This window comes from Eschscholzia californica, unplaced genomic scaffold, assembly GCF_041429995.1.
Source record: "Eschscholzia californica isolate CP2 unplaced genomic scaffold, dmEscCali1.0.p SCAF_15, whole genome shotgun sequence".
Lineage (NCBI taxonomy): Eukaryota > Viridiplantae > Streptophyta > Magnoliopsida > Ranunculales > Papaveraceae > Eschscholzia > Eschscholzia californica.
The window spans coordinates 30527-47977 of record NW_028238254.1 but is presented as its reverse complement, the minus strand read 5'-3'; the positions used below and the strand labels follow the sequence as shown (position 1 = coordinate 47977).

At 37.8% G+C, this 17451-nt stretch overlaps 25 non-coding genes across 25 annotated transcripts; all 25 read right to left on the bottom strand.

Moving 5' to 3' along the window:
- Positions 1 to 397: 397 nt before the first annotated feature.
- On the bottom strand, positions 398 to 516 carry LOC147561523 (5S ribosomal RNA). Its single transcript, XR_015232532.1, has one exon. It is a non-coding gene; the product is annotated as a 5S ribosomal RNA (ribosomal RNA).
- Positions 517 to 1082: 566 nt separating this feature from the next.
- Positions 1083 to 1201, bottom strand: LOC147561522 (5S ribosomal RNA). The gene has a single exon (XR_015232531.1). It is a non-coding gene; the product is annotated as a 5S ribosomal RNA (ribosomal RNA).
- A 565-nt stretch (positions 1202 to 1766) lies between these two features.
- On the bottom strand, positions 1767 to 1885 carry LOC147561521 (5S ribosomal RNA). Its single transcript, XR_015232529.1, has one exon. It is a non-coding gene; the product is annotated as a 5S ribosomal RNA (ribosomal RNA).
- A 566-nt stretch (positions 1886 to 2451) lies between these two features.
- Positions 2452 to 2570, bottom strand: LOC147561520 (5S ribosomal RNA). Its single transcript, XR_015232528.1, has one exon. It is a non-coding gene; the product is annotated as a 5S ribosomal RNA (ribosomal RNA).
- Positions 2571 to 3136: 566 nt separating this feature from the next.
- LOC147561519 (5S ribosomal RNA) lies at positions 3137 to 3255 on the bottom strand. The gene has a single exon (XR_015232527.1). It is a non-coding gene; the product is annotated as a 5S ribosomal RNA (ribosomal RNA).
- A 566-nt stretch (positions 3256 to 3821) lies between these two features.
- LOC147561518 (5S ribosomal RNA) lies at positions 3822 to 3940 on the bottom strand. Its single transcript, XR_015232526.1, has one exon. It is a non-coding gene; the product is annotated as a 5S ribosomal RNA (ribosomal RNA).
- A 566-nt stretch (positions 3941 to 4506) lies between these two features.
- On the bottom strand, positions 4507 to 4625 carry LOC147561517 (5S ribosomal RNA). Its single transcript, XR_015232525.1, has one exon. It is a non-coding gene; the product is annotated as a 5S ribosomal RNA (ribosomal RNA).
- Positions 4626 to 5191: 566 nt separating this feature from the next.
- On the bottom strand, positions 5192 to 5310 carry LOC147561516 (5S ribosomal RNA). The gene has a single exon (XR_015232524.1). It is a non-coding gene; the product is annotated as a 5S ribosomal RNA (ribosomal RNA).
- A 566-nt stretch (positions 5311 to 5876) lies between these two features.
- On the bottom strand, positions 5877 to 5995 carry LOC147561515 (5S ribosomal RNA). Its single transcript, XR_015232523.1, has one exon. It is a non-coding gene; the product is annotated as a 5S ribosomal RNA (ribosomal RNA).
- A 566-nt stretch (positions 5996 to 6561) lies between these two features.
- On the bottom strand, positions 6562 to 6680 carry LOC147561514 (5S ribosomal RNA). The gene has a single exon (XR_015232522.1). It is a non-coding gene; the product is annotated as a 5S ribosomal RNA (ribosomal RNA).
- A 566-nt stretch (positions 6681 to 7246) lies between these two features.
- On the bottom strand, positions 7247 to 7365 carry LOC147561513 (5S ribosomal RNA). The gene has a single exon (XR_015232521.1). It is a non-coding gene; the product is annotated as a 5S ribosomal RNA (ribosomal RNA).
- Positions 7366 to 7931: 566 nt separating this feature from the next.
- Positions 7932 to 8050, bottom strand: LOC147561512 (5S ribosomal RNA). Its single transcript, XR_015232520.1, has one exon. It is a non-coding gene; the product is annotated as a 5S ribosomal RNA (ribosomal RNA).
- A 566-nt stretch (positions 8051 to 8616) lies between these two features.
- LOC147561511 (5S ribosomal RNA) lies at positions 8617 to 8735 on the bottom strand. The gene has a single exon (XR_015232518.1). It is a non-coding gene; the product is annotated as a 5S ribosomal RNA (ribosomal RNA).
- Positions 8736 to 9301: 566 nt separating this feature from the next.
- Positions 9302 to 9420, bottom strand: LOC147561510 (5S ribosomal RNA). Its single transcript, XR_015232517.1, has one exon. It is a non-coding gene; the product is annotated as a 5S ribosomal RNA (ribosomal RNA).
- Positions 9421 to 9986: 566 nt separating this feature from the next.
- On the bottom strand, positions 9987 to 10105 carry LOC147561509 (5S ribosomal RNA). The gene has a single exon (XR_015232516.1). It is a non-coding gene; the product is annotated as a 5S ribosomal RNA (ribosomal RNA).
- A 565-nt stretch (positions 10106 to 10670) lies between these two features.
- On the bottom strand, positions 10671 to 10789 carry LOC147561508 (5S ribosomal RNA). The gene has a single exon (XR_015232515.1). It is a non-coding gene; the product is annotated as a 5S ribosomal RNA (ribosomal RNA).
- Positions 10790 to 11355: 566 nt separating this feature from the next.
- On the bottom strand, positions 11356 to 11474 carry LOC147561507 (5S ribosomal RNA). Its single transcript, XR_015232514.1, has one exon. It is a non-coding gene; the product is annotated as a 5S ribosomal RNA (ribosomal RNA).
- Positions 11475 to 12040: 566 nt separating this feature from the next.
- Positions 12041 to 12159, bottom strand: LOC147561506 (5S ribosomal RNA). Its single transcript, XR_015232822.1, has one exon. It is a non-coding gene; the product is annotated as a 5S ribosomal RNA (ribosomal RNA).
- A 566-nt stretch (positions 12160 to 12725) lies between these two features.
- Positions 12726 to 12844, bottom strand: LOC147561505 (5S ribosomal RNA). The gene has a single exon (XR_015232821.1). It is a non-coding gene; the product is annotated as a 5S ribosomal RNA (ribosomal RNA).
- Positions 12845 to 13410: 566 nt separating this feature from the next.
- LOC147561504 (5S ribosomal RNA) lies at positions 13411 to 13529 on the bottom strand. The gene has a single exon (XR_015232820.1). It is a non-coding gene; the product is annotated as a 5S ribosomal RNA (ribosomal RNA).
- A 568-nt stretch (positions 13530 to 14097) lies between these two features.
- Positions 14098 to 14216, bottom strand: LOC147561503 (5S ribosomal RNA). The gene has a single exon (XR_015232819.1). It is a non-coding gene; the product is annotated as a 5S ribosomal RNA (ribosomal RNA).
- Positions 14217 to 14781: 565 nt separating this feature from the next.
- Positions 14782 to 14900, bottom strand: LOC147561502 (5S ribosomal RNA). Its single transcript, XR_015232818.1, has one exon. It is a non-coding gene; the product is annotated as a 5S ribosomal RNA (ribosomal RNA).
- Positions 14901 to 15466: 566 nt separating this feature from the next.
- On the bottom strand, positions 15467 to 15585 carry LOC147561501 (5S ribosomal RNA). Its single transcript, XR_015232816.1, has one exon. It is a non-coding gene; the product is annotated as a 5S ribosomal RNA (ribosomal RNA).
- Positions 15586 to 16151: 566 nt separating this feature from the next.
- Positions 16152 to 16270, bottom strand: LOC147561500 (5S ribosomal RNA). The gene has a single exon (XR_015232815.1). It is a non-coding gene; the product is annotated as a 5S ribosomal RNA (ribosomal RNA).
- A 566-nt stretch (positions 16271 to 16836) lies between these two features.
- On the bottom strand, positions 16837 to 16954 carry LOC147561499 (5S ribosomal RNA). Its single transcript, XR_015232795.1, has one exon. It is a non-coding gene; the product is annotated as a 5S ribosomal RNA (ribosomal RNA).
- Between the last annotated feature and the right edge of the window lie 497 nt (positions 16955 to 17451).

Sequence of the window (17451 nt, the reverse complement as noted above, 5' to 3'; positions counted from 1 at the left end):
GTTCTCTCACTAAAAGATTTTTCCTAAATTACCCATATTAAATTTGGAGTATTCAAATAAATAATATGTTGGAAGTAGTGTGGAAATAACTGAAACTTTTTATTCTTATTAAAAGTAAAGGGTAGATTGGGAAATGCTAATGAAATTAGTAATAAATATTTCCGGACATATTTTTATGTCTCCAAATCGCTGTCATCGGTTTATAATACGTACGACGAGTTATTCCAGTTTTAAATTACTCGAGTTACACAAAATTCTGAAAAATAGACGGATGACACTGAAAACAACGTTTTTTTGGCAAATCCGACGGTCCTAACCCGCCTTTGGCAGGTTATTTTCTTCCCCTCTTCTCCGTCTCTCCGACGAAACGAGAAAAAAAAAAAAAAAAGTAGAAAAAGGGATGCAACACGAGGACTTCCCAGGAGGTCACCCATCCTAGTACTACTCTCGCCCAAGCACGCTTAACTTCGGAGTTCTGATGGGATCCGGTGGATTAGTGCTGGTATGATCGCATCCGTTAGTATTTTACAATGGGTACTACTTGTTCTCGTCGTGGACTCCTATTTCTCCCCGCTCGTGCCTTTTCAAGCACTCTATAGTGACACGACGTAAAAACATTTACACCCTCCGTCCGATTATGTTTGACTTTTTAGCAGATCCAACTTATTGACCATTTTTATTTATTGTTCTCTCACTAAAAGATTTTTCCTAAATTACCCATATTAAATTTGGAGTATTCAAATAAATAATATGTTGGAAGTAGTGTGGAAATAACTGAAACTTTTTATTCTTATTAAAAGTAAAGGGTAGATTGGGAAATGCTAATGAAATTAGTAATAAATATTTCCGGACATATTTTTATGTCTCCAAATCGCTGTCATCGGTTTATAATACGTACGACGAGTTATTCCAGTTTTAAATTACTCGAGTTACACAAAATTCTGAAAAATAGACGGATGACACTGAAAACAACGTTTTTTTGGCAAATCCGACGGTCCTAACCCGCCTTTGGCAGGTTATTTTCTTCCCCTCTTCTCCGTCTCTCCGACGAAACGAGAAAAAAAAAAAAAAAAGTAGAAAAAGGGATGCAACACGAGGACTTCCCAGGAGGTCACCCATCCTAGTACTACTCTCGCCCAAGCACGCTTAACTTCGGAGTTCTGATGGGATCCGGTGGATTAGTGCTGGTATGATCGCATCCGTTAGTATTTTACAATGGGTACTACTTGTTCTCGTCGTGGACTCCTATTTCTCCCCGCTCGTGCCTTTTCAAGCACTCTATAGTGACACGACGTAAAAACATTTACACCCTCCGTCCGATTATGTTTGACTTTTTAGCAGATCCAACTTATTGACCATTTTTATTTATTGTTCTCTCACTAAAAGATTTTTCCTAAATTACCCATATTAAATTTGGAGTATTCAAATAAATAATATGTTGGAAGTAGTGTGGAAATAACTGAAACTTTTTATTCTTATTAAAAGTAAAGGGTAGATTGGGAAATGCTAATGAAATTAGTAATAAATATTTCCGGACATATTTTTATGTCTCCAAATCGCTGTCATCGGTTTATAATACGTACGACGAGTTATTCCAGTTTTAAATTACTCGAGTTACACAAAATTCTGAAAAATAGACGGATGACACTGAAAACAACGTTTTTTTGGCAAATCCGACGGTCCTAACCCGCCTTTGGCAGGTTATTTTCTTCCCCTCTTCTCCGTCTCTCCGACGAAACGAGAAAAAAAAAAAAAAAGTAGAAAAAGGGATGCAACACGAGGACTTCCCAGGAGGTCACCCATCCTAGTACTACTCTCGCCCAAGCACGCTTAACTTCGGAGTTCTGATGGGATCCGGTGGATTAGTGCTGGTATGATCGCATCCGTTAGTATTTTACAATGGGTACTACTTGTTCTCGTCGTGGACTCCTATTTCTCCCCGCTCGTGCCTTTTCAAGCACTCTATAGTGACACGACGTAAAAACATTTACACCCTCCGTCCGATTATGTTTGACTTTTTAGCAGATCCAACTTATTGACCATTTTTATTTATTGTTCTCTCACTAAAAGATTTTTCCTAAATTACCCATATTAAATTTGGAGTATTCAAATAAATAATATGTTGGAAGTAGTGTGGAAATAACTGAAACTTTTTATTCTTATTAAAAGTAAAGGGTAGATTGGGAAATGCTAATGAAATTAGTAATAAATATTTCCGGACATATTTTTATGTCTCCAAATCGCTGTCATCGGTTTATAATACGTACGACGAGTTATTCCAGTTTTAAATTACTCGAGTTACACAAAATTCTGAAAAATAGACGGATGACACTGAAAACAACGTTTTTTTGGCAAATCCGACGGTCCTAACCCGCCTTTGGCAGGTTATTTTCTTCCCCTCTTCTCCGTCTCTCCGACGAAACGAGAAAAAAAAAAAAAAAAGTAGAAAAAGGGATGCAACACGAGGACTTCCCAGGAGGTCACCCATCCTAGTACTACTCTCGCCCAAGCACGCTTAACTTCGGAGTTCTGATGGGATCCGGTGGATTAGTGCTGGTATGATCGCATCCGTTAGTATTTTACAATGGGTACTACTTGTTCTCGTCGTGGACTCCTATTTCTCCCCGCTCGTGCCTTTTCAAGCACTCTATAGTGACACGACGTAAAAACATTTACACCCTCCGTCCGATTATGTTTGACTTTTTAGCAGATCCAACTTATTGACCATTTTTATTTATTGTTCTCTCACTAAAAGATTTTTCCTAAATTACCCATATTAAATTTGGAGTATTCAAATAAATAATATGTTGGAAGTAGTGTGGAAATAACTGAAACTTTTTATTCTTATTAAAAGTAAAGGGTAGATTGGGAAATGCTAATGAAATTAGTAATAAATATTTCCGGACATATTTTTATGTCTCCAAATCGCTGTCATCGGTTTATAATACGTACGACGAGTTATTCCAGTTTTAAATTACTCGAGTTACACAAAATTCTGAAAAATAGACGGATGACACTGAAAACAACGTTTTTTTGGCAAATCCGACGGTCCTAACCCGCCTTTGGCAGGTTATTTTCTTCCCCTCTTCTCCGTCTCTCCGACGAAACGAGAAAAAAAAAAAAAAAAGTAGAAAAAGGGATGCAACACGAGGACTTCCCAGGAGGTCACCCATCCTAGTACTACTCTCGCCCAAGCACGCTTAACTTCGGAGTTCTGATGGGATCCGGTGGATTAGTGCTGGTATGATCGCATCCGTTAGTATTTTACAATGGGTACTACTTGTTCTCGTCGTGGACTCCTATTTCTCCCCGCTCGTGCCTTTTCAAGCACTCTATAGTGACACGACGTAAAAACATTTACACCCTCCGTCCGATTATGTTTGACTTTTTAGCAGATCCAACTTATTGACCATTTTTATTTATTGTTCTCTCACTAAAAGATTTTTCCTAAATTACCCATATTAAATTTGGAGTATTCAAATAAATAATATGTTGGAAGTAGTGTGGAAATAACTGAAACTTTTTATTCTTATTAAAAGTAAAGGGTAGATTGGGAAATGCTAATGAAATTAGTAATAAATATTTCCGGACATATTTTTATGTCTCCAAATCGCTGTCATCGGTTTATAATACGTACGACGAGTTATTCCAGTTTTAAATTACTCGAGTTACACAAAATTCTGAAAAATAGACGGATGACACTGAAAACAACGTTTTTTTGGCAAATCCGACGGTCCTAACCCGCCTTTGGCAGGTTATTTTCTTCCCCTCTTCTCCGTCTCTCCGACGAAACGAGAAAAAAAAAAAAAAAAGTAGAAAAAGGGATGCAACACGAGGACTTCCCAGGAGGTCACCCATCCTAGTACTACTCTCGCCCAAGCACGCTTAACTTCGGAGTTCTGATGGGATCCGGTGGATTAGTGCTGGTATGATCGCATCCGTTAGTATTTTACAATGGGTACTACTTGTTCTCGTCGTGGACTCCTATTTCTCCCCGCTCGTGCCTTTTCAAGCACTCTATAGTGACACGACGTAAAAACATTTACACCCTCCGTCCGATTATGTTTGACTTTTTAGCAGATCCAACTTATTGACCATTTTTATTTATTGTTCTCTCACTAAAAGATTTTTCCTAAATTACCCATATTAAATTTGGAGTATTCAAATAAATAATATGTTGGAAGTAGTGTGGAAATAACTGAAACTTTTTATTCTTATTAAAAGTAAAGGGTAGATTGGGAAATGCTAATGAAATTAGTAATAAATATTTCCGGACATATTTTTATGTCTCCAAATCGCTGTCATCGGTTTATAATACGTACGACGAGTTATTCCAGTTTTAAATTACTCGAGTTACACAAAATTCTGAAAAATAGACGGATGACACTGAAAACAACGTTTTTTTGGCAAATCCGACGGTCCTAACCCGCCTTTGGCAGGTTATTTTCTTCCCCTCTTCTCCGTCTCTCCGACGAAACGAGAAAAAAAAAAAAAAAAGTAGAAAAAGGGATGCAACACGAGGACTTCCCAGGAGGTCACCCATCCTAGTACTACTCTCGCCCAAGCACGCTTAACTTCGGAGTTCTGATGGGATCCGGTGGATTAGTGCTGGTATGATCGCATCCGTTAGTATTTTACAATGGGTACTACTTGTTCTCGTCGTGGACTCCTATTTCTCCCCGCTCGTGCCTTTTCAAGCACTCTATAGTGACACGACGTAAAAACATTTACACCCTCCGTCCGATTATGTTTGACTTTTTAGCAGATCCAACTTATTGACCATTTTTATTTATTGTTCTCTCACTAAAAGATTTTTCCTAAATTACCCATATTAAATTTGGAGTATTCAAATAAATAATATGTTGGAAGTAGTGTGGAAATAACTGAAACTTTTTATTCTTATTAAAAGTAAAGGGTAGATTGGGAAATGCTAATGAAATTAGTAATAAATATTTCCGGACATATTTTTATGTCTCCAAATCGCTGTCATCGGTTTATAATACGTACGACGAGTTATTCCAGTTTTAAATTACTCGAGTTACACAAAATTCTGAAAAATAGACGGATGACACTGAAAACAACGTTTTTTTGGCAAATCCGACGGTCCTAACCCGCCTTTGGCAGGTTATTTTCTTCCCCTCTTCTCCGTCTCTCCGACGAAACGAGAAAAAAAAAAAAAAAAGTAGAAAAAGGGATGCAACACGAGGACTTCCCAGGAGGTCACCCATCCTAGTACTACTCTCGCCCAAGCACGCTTAACTTCGGAGTTCTGATGGGATCCGGTGGATTAGTGCTGGTATGATCGCATCCGTTAGTATTTTACAATGGGTACTACTTGTTCTCGTCGTGGACTCCTATTTCTCCCCGCTCGTGCCTTTTCAAGCACTCTATAGTGACACGACGTAAAAACATTTACACCCTCCGTCCGATTATGTTTGACTTTTTAGCAGATCCAACTTATTGACCATTTTTATTTATTGTTCTCTCACTAAAAGATTTTTCCTAAATTACCCATATTAAATTTGGAGTATTCAAATAAATAATATGTTGGAAGTAGTGTGGAAATAACTGAAACTTTTTATTCTTATTAAAAGTAAAGGGTAGATTGGGAAATGCTAATGAAATTAGTAATAAATATTTCCGGACATATTTTTATGTCTCCAAATCGCTGTCATCGGTTTATAATACGTACGACGAGTTATTCCAGTTTTAAATTACTCGAGTTACACAAAATTCTGAAAAATAGACGGATGACACTGAAAACAACGTTTTTTTGGCAAATCCGACGGTCCTAACCCGCCTTTGGCAGGTTATTTTCTTCCCCTCTTCTCCGTCTCTCCGACGAAACGAGAAAAAAAAAAAAAAAAGTAGAAAAAGGGATGCAACACGAGGACTTCCCAGGAGGTCACCCATCCTAGTACTACTCTCGCCCAAGCACGCTTAACTTCGGAGTTCTGATGGGATCCGGTGGATTAGTGCTGGTATGATCGCATCCGTTAGTATTTTACAATGGGTACTACTTGTTCTCGTCGTGGACTCCTATTTCTCCCCGCTCGTGCCTTTTCAAGCACTCTATAGTGACACGACGTAAAAACATTTACACCCTCCGTCCGATTATGTTTGACTTTTTAGCAGATCCAACTTATTGACCATTTTTATTTATTGTTCTCTCACTAAAAGATTTTTCCTAAATTACCCATATTAAATTTGGAGTATTCAAATAAATAATATGTTGGAAGTAGTGTGGAAATAACTGAAACTTTTTATTCTTATTAAAAGTAAAGGGTAGATTGGGAAATGCTAATGAAATTAGTAATAAATATTTCCGGACATATTTTTATGTCTCCAAATCGCTGTCATCGGTTTATAATACGTACGACGAGTTATTCCAGTTTTAAATTACTCGAGTTACACAAAATTCTGAAAAATAGACGGATGACACTGAAAACAACGTTTTTTTGGCAAATCCGACGGTCCTAACCCGCCTTTGGCAGGTTATTTTCTTCCCCTCTTCTCCGTCTCTCCGACGAAACGAGAAAAAAAAAAAAAAAAGTTGAAAAAGGGATGCAACACGAGGACTTCCCAGGAGGTCACCCATCCTAGTACTACTCTCGCCCAAGCACGCTTAACTTCGGAGTTCTGATGGGATCCGGTGGATTAGTGCTGGTATGATCGCATCCGTTAGTATTTTACAATGGGTACTACTTGTTCTCGTCGTGGACTCCTATTTCTCCCCGCTCGTGCCTTTTCAAGCACTCTATAGTGACACGACGTAAAAACATTTACACCCTCCGTCCGATTATGTTTGACTTTTTAGCAGATCCAACTTATTGACCATTTTTATTTATTGTTCTCTCACTAAAAGATTTTTCCTAAATTACCCATATTAAATTTGGAGTATTCAAATAAATAATATGTTGGAAGTAGTGTGGAAATAACTGAAACTTTTTATTCTTATTAAAAGTAAAGGGTAGATTGGGAAATGCTAATGAAATTAGTAATAAATATTTCCGGACATATTTTTATGTCTCCAAATCGCTGTCATCGGTTTATAATACGTACGACGAGTTATTCCAGTTTTAAATTACTCGAGTTACACAAAATTCTGAAAAATAGACGGATGACACTGAAAACAACGTTTTTTTGGCAAATCCGACGGTCCTAACCCGCCTTTGGCAGGTTATTTTCTTCCCCTCTTCTCCGTCTCTCCGACGAAACGAGAAAAAAAAAAAAAAAAGTAGAAAAAGGGATGCAACACGAGGACTTCCCAGGAGGTCACCCATCCTAGTACTACTCTCGCCCAAGCACGCTTAACTTCGGAGTTCTGATGGGATCCGGTGGATTAGTGCTGGTATGATCGCATCCGTTAGTATTTTACAATGGGTACTACTTGTTCTCGTCGTGGACTCCTATTTCTCCCCGCTCGTGCCTTTTCAAGCACTCTATAGTGACACGACGTAAAAACATTTACACCCTCCGTCCGATTATGTTTGACTTTTTAGCAGATCCAACTTATTGACCATTTTTATTTATTGTTCTCTCACTAAAAGATTTTTCCTAAATTACCCATATTAAATTTGGAGTATTCAAATAAATAATATGTTGGAAGTAGTGTGGAAATAACTGAAACTTTTTATTCTTATTAAAAGTAAAGGGTAGATTGGGAAATGCTAATGAAATTAGTAATAAATATTTCCGGACATATTTTTATGTCTCCAAATCGCTGTCATCGGTTTATAATACGTACGACGAGTTATTCCAGTTTTAAATTACTCGAGTTACACAAAATTCTGAAAAATAGACGGATGACACTGAAAACAACGTTTTTTTGGCAAATCCGACGGTCCTAACCCGCCTTTGGCAGGTTATTTTCTTCCCCTCTTCTCCGTCTCTCCGACGAAACGAGAAAAAAAAAAAAAAAAGTTGAAAAAGGGATGCAACACGAGGACTTCCCAGGAGGTCACCCATCCTAGTACTACTCTCGCCCAAGCACGCTTAACTTCGGAGTTCTGATGGGATCCGGTGGATTAGTGCTGGTATGATCGCATCCGTTAGTATTTTACAATGGGTACTACTTGTTCTCGTCGTGGACTCCTATTTCTCCCCGCTCGTGCCTTTTCAAGCACTCTATAGTGACACGACGTAAAAACATTTACACCCTCCGTCCGATTATGTTTGACTTTTTAGCAGATCCAACTTATTGACCATTTTTATTTATTGTTCTCTCACTAAAAGATTTTTCCTAAATTACCCATATTAAATTTGGAGTATTCAAATAAATAATATGTTGGAAGTAGTGTGGAAATAACTGAAACTTTTTATTCTTATTAAAAGTAAAGGGTAGATTGGGAAATGCTAATGAAATTAGTAATAAATATTTCCGGACATATTTTTATGTCTCCAAATCGCTGTCATCGGTTTATAATACGTACGACGAGTTATTCCAGTTTTAAATTACTCGAGTTACACAAAATTCTGAAAAATAGACGGATGACACTGAAAACAACGTTTTTTTGGCAAATCCGACGGTCCTAACCCGCCTTTGGCAGGTTATTTTCTTCCCCTCTTCTCCGTCTCTCCGACGAAACGAGAAAAAAAAAAAAAAAAGTAGAAAAAGGGATGCAACACGAGGACTTCCCAGGAGGTCACCCATCCTAGTACTACTCTCGCCCAAGCACGCTTAACTTCGGAGTTCTGATGGGATCCGGTGGATTAGTGCTGGTATGATCGCATCCGTTAGTATTTTACAATGGGTACTACTTGTTCTCGTCGTGGACTCCTATTTCTCCCCGCTCGTGCCTTTTCAAGCACTCTATAGTGACACGACGTAAAAACATTTACACCCTCCGTCCGATTATGTTTGACTTTTTAGCAGATCCAACTTATTGACCATTTTTATTTATTGTTCTCTCACTAAAAGATTTTTCCTAAATTACCCATATTAAATTTGGAGTATTCAAATAAATAATATGTTGGAAGTAGTGTGGAAATAACTGAAACTTTTCATTCTTATTAAAAGTAAAGGGTAGATTGGGAAATGCTAATGAAATTAGTAATAAATATTTCCGGACATATTTTTATGTCTCCAAATCGCTGTCATCGGTTTATAATACGTACGACGAGTTATTCCAGTTTTAAATTACTCGAGTTACACAAAATTCTGAAAAATAGACGGATGACACTGAAAACAACGTTTTTTTGGCAAATCCGACGGTCCTAACCCGCCTTTGGCAGGTTATTTTCTTCCCCTCTTCTCCGTCTCTCCGACGAAACGAGAAAAAAAAAAAAAAAAGTAGAAAAAGGGATGCAACACGAGGACTTCCCAGGAGGTCACCCATCCTAGTACTACTCTCGCCCAAGCACGCTTAACTTCGGAGTTCTGATGGGATCCGGTGGATTAGTGCTGGTATGATCGCATCCGTTAGTATTTTACAATGGGTACTACTTGTTCTCGTCGTGGACTCCTATTTCTCCCCGCTCGTGCCTTTTCAAGCACTCTATAGTGACACGACGTAAAAACATTTACACCCTCCGTCCGATTATGTTTGACTTTTTAGCAGATCCAACTTATTGACCATTTTTATTTATTGTTCTCTCACTAAAAGATTTTTCCTAAATTACCCATATTAAATTTGGAGTATTCAAATAAATAATATGTTGGAAGTAGTGTGGAAATAACTGAAACTTTTCATTCTTATTAAAAGTAAAGGGTAGATTGGGAAATGCTAATGAAATTAGTAATAAATATTTCCGGACATATTTTTATGTCTCCAAATCGCTGTCATCGGTTTATAATACGTACGACGAGTTATTCCAGTTTTAAATTACTCGAGTTACACAAAATTCTGAAAAATAGACGGATGACACTGAAAACAACGTTTTTTTGGCAAATCCGACGGTCCTAACCCGCCTTTGGCAGGTTATTTTCTTCCCCTCTTCTCCGTCTCTCCGACGAAACGAGAAAAAAAAAAAAAAAAGTAGAAAAAGGGATGCAACACGAGGACTTCCCAGGAGGTCACCCATCCTAGTACTACTCTCGCCCAAGCACGCTTAACTTCGGAGTTCTGATGGGATCCGGTGGATTAGTGCTGGTATGATCGCATCCGTTAGTATTTTACAATGGGTACTACTTGTTCTCGTCGTGGACTCCTATTTCTCCCCGCTCGTGCCTTTTCAAGCACTCTATAGTGACACGACGTAAAAACATTTACACCCTCCGTCCGATTATGTTTGACTTTTTAGCAGATCCAACTTATTGACCATTTTTATTTATTGTTCTCTCACTAAAAGATTTTTCCTAAATTACCCATATTAAATTTGGAGTATTCAAATAAATAATATGTTGGAAGTAGTGTGGAAATAACTGAAACTTTTTATTCTTATTAAAAGTAAAGGGTAGATTGGGAAATGCTAATGAAATTAGTAATAAATATTTCCGGACATATTTTTATGTCTCCAAATCGCTGTCATCGGTTTATAATACGTACGACGAGTTATTCCAGTTTTAAATTACTCGAGTTACACAAAATTCTGAAAAATAGACGGATGACACTGAAAACAACGTTTTTTTGGCAAATCCGACGGTCCTAACCCGCCTTTGGCAGGTTATTTTCTTCCCCTCTTCTCCGTCTCTCCGACGAAACGAGAAAAAAAAAAAAAAAGTAGAAAAAGGGATGCAACACGAGGACTTCCCAGGAGGTCACCCATCCTAGTACTACTCTCGCCCAAGCACGCTTAACTTCGGAGTTCTGATGGGATCCGGTGGATTAGTGCTGGTATGATCGCATCCGTTAGTATTTTACAATGGGTACTACTTGTTCTCGTCGTGGACTCCTATTTCTCCCCGCTCGTGCCTTTTCAAGCACTCTATAGTGACACGACGTAAAAACATTTACACCCTCCGTCCGATTATGTTTGACTTTTTAGCAGATCCAACTTATTGACCATTTTTATTTATTGTTCTCTCACTAAAAGATTTTTCCTAAATTACCCATATTAAATTTGGAGTATTCAAATAAATAATATGTTGGAAGTAGTGTGGAAATAACTGAAACTTTTTATTCTTATTAAAAGTAAAGGGTAGATTGGGAAATGCTAATGAAATTAGTAATAAATATTTCCGGACATATTTTTATGTCTCCAAATCGCTGTCATCGGTTTATAATACGTACGACGAGTTATTCCAGTTTTAAATTACTCGAGTTACACAAAATTCTGAAAAATAGACGGATGACACTGAAAACAACGTTTTTTTGGCAAATCCGACGGTCCTAACCCGCCTTTGGCAGGTTATTTTCTTCCCCTCTTCTCCGTCTCTCCGACGAAACGAGAAAAAAAAAAAAAAAAGTAGAAAAAGGGATGCAACACGAGGACTTCCCAGGAGGTCACCCATCCTAGTACTACTCTCGCCCAAGCACGCTTAACTTCGGAGTTCTGATGGGATCCGGTGGATTAGTGCTGGTATGATCGCATCCGTTAGTATTTTACAATGGGTACTACTTGTTCTCGTCGTGGACTCCTATTTCTCCCCGCTCGTGCCTTTTCAAGCACTCTATAGTGACACGACGTAAAAACATTTACACCCTCCGTCCGATTATGTTTGACTTTTTAGCAGATCCAACTTATTGACCATTTTTATTTATTGTTCTCTCACTAAAAGATTTTTCCTAAATTACCCATATTAAATTTGGAGTATTCAAATAAATAATATGTTGGAAGTAGTGTGGAAATAACTGAAACTTTTTATTCTTATTAAAAGTAAAGGGTAGATTGGGAAATGCTAATGAAATTAGTAATAAATATTTCCGGACATATTTTTATGTCTCCAAATCGCTGTCATCGGTTTATAATACGTACGACGAGTTATTCCAGTTTTAAATTACTCGAGTTACACAAAATTCTGAAAAATAGACGGATGACACTGAAAACAACGTTTTTTTGGCAAATCCGACGGTCCTAACCCGCCTTTGGCAGGTTATTTTCTTCCCCTCTTCTCCGTCTCTCCGACGAAACGAGAAAAAAAAAAAAAAAAGTAGAAAAAGGGATGCAACACGAGGACTTCCCAGGAGGTCACCCATCCTAGTACTACTCTCGCCCAAGCACGCTTAACTTCGGAGTTCTGATGGGATCCGGTGGATTAGTGCTGGTATGATCGCATCCGTTAGTATTTTACAATGGGTACTACTTGTTCTCGTCGTGGACTCCTATTTCTCCCCGCTCGTGCCTTTTCAAGCACTCTATAGTGACACGACGTAAAAACATTTACACCCTCCGTCCGATTATGTTTGACTTTTTAGCAGATCCAACTTATTGACCATTTTTATTTATTGTTCTCTCACTAAAAGATTTTTCCTAAATTACCCATATTAAATTTGGAGTATTCAAATAAATAATATGTTGGAAGTAGTGTGGAAATAACTGAAACTTTTTATTCTTATTAAAAGTAAAGGGTAGATTGGGAAATGCTAATGAAATTAGTAATAAATATTTCCGGACATATTTTTATGTCTCCAAATCGCTGTCATCGGTTTATAATACGTACGACGAGTTATTCCAGTTTTAAATTACTCGAGTTACACAAAATTCTGAAAAATAGACGGATGACACTGAAAACAACGTTTTTTTGGCAAATCCGACGGTCCTAACCCGCCTTTGGCAGGTTATTTTCTTCCCCTCTTCTCCGTCTCTCCGACGAAACGAGAAAAAAAAAAAAAAAAGTAGAAAAAGGGATGCAACACGAGGACTTCCCAGGAGGTCACCCATCCTAGTACTACTCTCGCCCAAGCACGCTTAACTTCGGAGTTCTGATGGGATCCGGTGGATTAGTGCTGGTATGATCGCATCCGTTAGTATTTTACAATGGGTACTACTTGTTCTCGTCGTGGACTCCTATTTCTCCCCGCTCGTGCCTTTTCAAGCACTCTATAGTGACACGACGTAAAAACATTTACACCCTCCGTCCGATTATGTTTGACTTTTTAGCAGATCCAACTTATTGACCATTTTTATTTATTGTTCTCTCACTAAAAGATTTTTCCTAAATTACCCATATTAAATTTGGAGTATTCAAATAAATAATATGTTGGAAGTAGTGTGGAAATAACTGAAACTTTTTATTCTTATTAAAAGTAAAGGGTAGATTGGGAAATGCTAATGAAATTAGTAATAAATATTTCCGGACATATTTTTATGTCTCCAAATCGCTGTCATCGGTTTATAATACGTACGACGAGTTATTCCAGTTTTAAATTACTCGAGTTACACAAAATTCTGAAAAATAGACAGATGACACTGAAAACAACGTTTTTTTGGCAAATCCGACGGTCCTAACCCGCCTTTGGCAGGTTATTTTCTTCCCCTCTTCTCCGTCTCTCCGACGAAACGAGAAAAAAAAAAAAAAAAGTAGAAAAAGGGATGCAACACGAGGACTTCCCAGGAGGTCACCCATCCTAGTACTACTCTCGCCCAAGCACGCTTAACTTCGGAGTTCTGATGGGATCCGGTGGATTAGTGCTGGTATGATCGCATCCGTTAGTATTTTACAATGGGTACTACTTGTTCTCGTCGTGGACTCCTATTTCTCCCCGCTCGTGCCTTTTCAAGCACTCTATAGTGACACGACGTAAAAACATTTACACCCTCCGTCCGATTATGTTTGACTTTTTAGCAGATCCAACTTATTGACCATTTTTATTTATTGTTCTCTCACTAAAAGATTTTTCCTAAATTACCCATATTAAATTTGGAGTATTCAAATAAATAATATGTTGGAAGTAGTGTGGAAATAACTGAAACTTTTTATTCTTATTAAAAGTAAAGGGTAGATTGGGAAATGCTAATGAAATTAGTAATAAATATTTCCGGACATATTTTTATGTCTCCAAATCGCTGTCATCGGTTTATAATACGTACGACGAGTTATTCCAGTTTTAAATTACTCGAGTTACACAAAATTCTGAAAAATAGACGGATGACACTGAAAACAACGTTTTTTTGGCAAATCCGACGGTCCTAACCCGCCTTTGGCAGGTTATTTTCTTCCCCTCTTCTCCGTCTCTCCGACGAAACGAGAAAAAAAAAAAAAAAAAAGTAGAAAAAGGGATGCAACACGAGGACTTCCCAGGAGGTCACCCATCCTAGTACTACTCTCGCCCAAGCACGCTTAACTTCGGAGTTCTGATGGGATCCGGTGGATTAGTGCTGGTATGATCGCATCCGTTAGTATTTTACAATGGGTACTACTTGTTCTCGTCGTGGACTCCTATTTCTCCCCGCTCGTGCCTTTTCAAGCACTCTATAGTGACACGACGTAAAAACATTTACACCCTCCGTCCGATTATGTTTGACTTTTTAGCAGATCCAACTTATTGACCATTTTTATTTATTGTTCTCTCACTAAAAGATTTTTCCTAAATTACCCATATTAAATTTGGAGTATTCAAATAAATAATATGTTGGAAGTAGTGTGGAAATAACTGAAACTTTTTATTCTTATTAAAAGTAAAGGGTAGATTGGGAAATGCTAATGAAATTAGTAATAAATATTTCCGGACATATTTTTATGTCTCCAAATCGCTGTCATCGGTTTATAATACGTACGACGAGTTATTCCAGTTTTAAATTACTCGAGTTACACAAAATTCTGAAAAATAGACGGATGACACTGAAAACAACGTTTTTTTGGCAAATCCGACGGTCCTAACCCGCCTTTGGCAGGTTATTTTCTTCCCCTCTTCTCCGTCTCTCCGACGAAACGAGAAAAAAAAAAAAAAAGTAGAAAAAGGGATGCAACACGAGGACTTCCCAGGAGGTCACCCATCCTAGTACTACTCTCGCCCAAGCACGCTTAACTTCGGAGTTCTGATGGGATCCGGTGGATTAGTGCTGGTATGATCGCATCCGTTAGTATTTTACAATGGGTACTACTTGTTCTCGTCGTGGACTCCTATTTCTCCCCGCTCGTGCCTTTTCAAGCACTCTATAGTGACACGACGTAAAAACATTTACACCCTCCGTCCGATTATGTTTGACTTTTTAGCAGATCCAACTTATTGACCATTTTTATTTATTGTTCTCTCACTAAAAGATTTTTCCTAAATTACCCATATTAAATTTGGAGTATTCAAATAAATAATATGTTGGAAGTAGTGTGGAAATAACTGAAACTTTTTATTCTTATTAAAAGTAAAGGGTAGATTGGGAAATGCTAATGAAATTAGTAATAAATATTTCCGGACATATTTTTATGTCTCCAAATCGCTGTCATCGGTTTATAATACGTACGACGAGTTATTCCAGTTTTAAATTACTCGAGTTACACAAAATTCTGAAAAATAGACGGATGACACTGAAAACAACGTTTTTTTGGCAAATCCGACGGTCCTAACCCGCCTTTGGCAGGTTATTTTCTTCCCCTCTTCTCCGTCTCTCCGACGAAACGAGAAAAAAAAAAAAAAAAGTAGAAAAAGGGATGCAACACGAGGACTTCCCAGGAGGTCACCCATCCTAGTACTACTCTCGCCCAAGCACGCTTAACTTCGGAGTTCTGATGGGATCCGGTGGATTAGTGCTGGTATGATCGCATCCGTTAGTATTTTACAATGGGTACTACTTGTTCTCGTCGTGGACTCCTATTTCTCCCCGCTCGTGCCTTTTCAAGCACTCTATAGTGACACGACGTAAAAACATTTACACCCTCCGTCCGATTATGTTTGACTTTTTAGCAGATCCAACTTATTGACCATTTTTATTTATTGTTCTCTCACTAAAAGATTTTTCCTAAATTACCCATATTAAATTTGGAGTATTCAAATAAATAATATGTTGGAAGTAGTGTGGAAATAACTGAAACTTTTTATTCTTATTAAAAGTAAAGGGTAGATTGGGAAATGCTAATGAAATTAGTAATAAATATTTCCGGACATATTTTTATGTCTCCAAATCGCTGTCATCGGTTTATAATACGTACGACGAGTTATTCCAGTTTTAAATTACTCGAGTTACACAAAATTCTGAAAAATAGACGGATGACACTGAAAACAACGTTTTTTTGGCAAATCCGACGGTCCTAACCCGCCTTTGGCAGGTTATTTTCTTCCCCTCTTCTCCGTCTCTCCGACGAAACGAGAAAAAAAAAAAAAAAAGTAGAAAAAGGGATGCAACACGAGGACTTCCCAGGAGGTCACCCATCCTAGTACTACTCTCGCCCAAGCACGCTTAACTTCGGAGTTCTGATGGGATCCGGTGGATTAGTGCTGGTATGATCGCATCCGTTAGTATTTTACAATGGGTACTACTTGTTCTCGTCGTGGACTCCTATTTCTCCCCGCTCGTGCCTTTTCAAGCACTCTATAGTGACACGACGTAAAAACATTTACACCCTCCGTCCGATTATGTTTGACTTTTTAGCAGATCCAACTTATTGACCATTTTTATTTATTGTTCTCTCACTAAAAGATTTTTCCTAAATTACCCATATTAAATTTGGAGTATTCAAATAAATAATATGTTGGAAGTAGTGTGGAAATAACTGAAACTTTTTATTCTTATTAAAAGTAAAGGGTAGATTGGGAAATGCTAATGAAATTAGTAATAAATATTTCCGGACATATTTTTATGTCTCCAAATCGCTGTCATCGGTTTATAATACGTACGACGAGTTATTCCAGTTTTAAATTACTCGAGTTACACAAAATTCTGAAAAATAGACGGATGACACTGAAAACAACGTTTTTTTGGCAAATCCGACGGTCCTAACCCGCCTTTGGCAGGTTATTTTCTTCCCCTCTTCTCCGTCTCTCCGACGAAACGAGAAAAAAAAAAAAAAAAGTAGAAAAAGGGATGCAACACGAGGACTTCCCAGGAGGTCACCATCCTAGTACTACTCTCGCCCAAGCACGCTTAACTTCGGAGTTCTGATGGGATCCGGTGGATTAGTGCTGGTATGATCGCATCCGTTAGTATTTTACAATGGGTACTACTTGTTCTCGTCGTGGACTCCTATTTCTCCCCGCTCGTGCCTTTTCAAGCACTCTATAGTGACACGACGTAAAAACATTTACACCCTCCGTCCGATTATGTTTGACTTTTTAGCAGATCCAACTTATTGACCATTTTTATTTATTGTTCTCTCACTAAAAGATTTTTCCTAAATTACCCATATTAAATTTGGAGTATTCAAATAAATAATATGTTGGAAGTAGTGTGGAAATAACTGAAACTTTTTATTCTTATTAAAAGTAAAGGGTAGATTGGGAAATGCTAATGAAATTAGTAATAAATATTTCCGGACATATTTTTATGTCTCCAAATCGCTGTCATCGGTTTATAATACGTACGACGAGTTATTCCAGTTTTAAATTACTCGAGTTACACAAAATTCTGAAAAATAGACGGATGACACTGAAAACAACGTTTTTTTGGCAAATCCGACGGTCCTAACCCGCCTTTGGC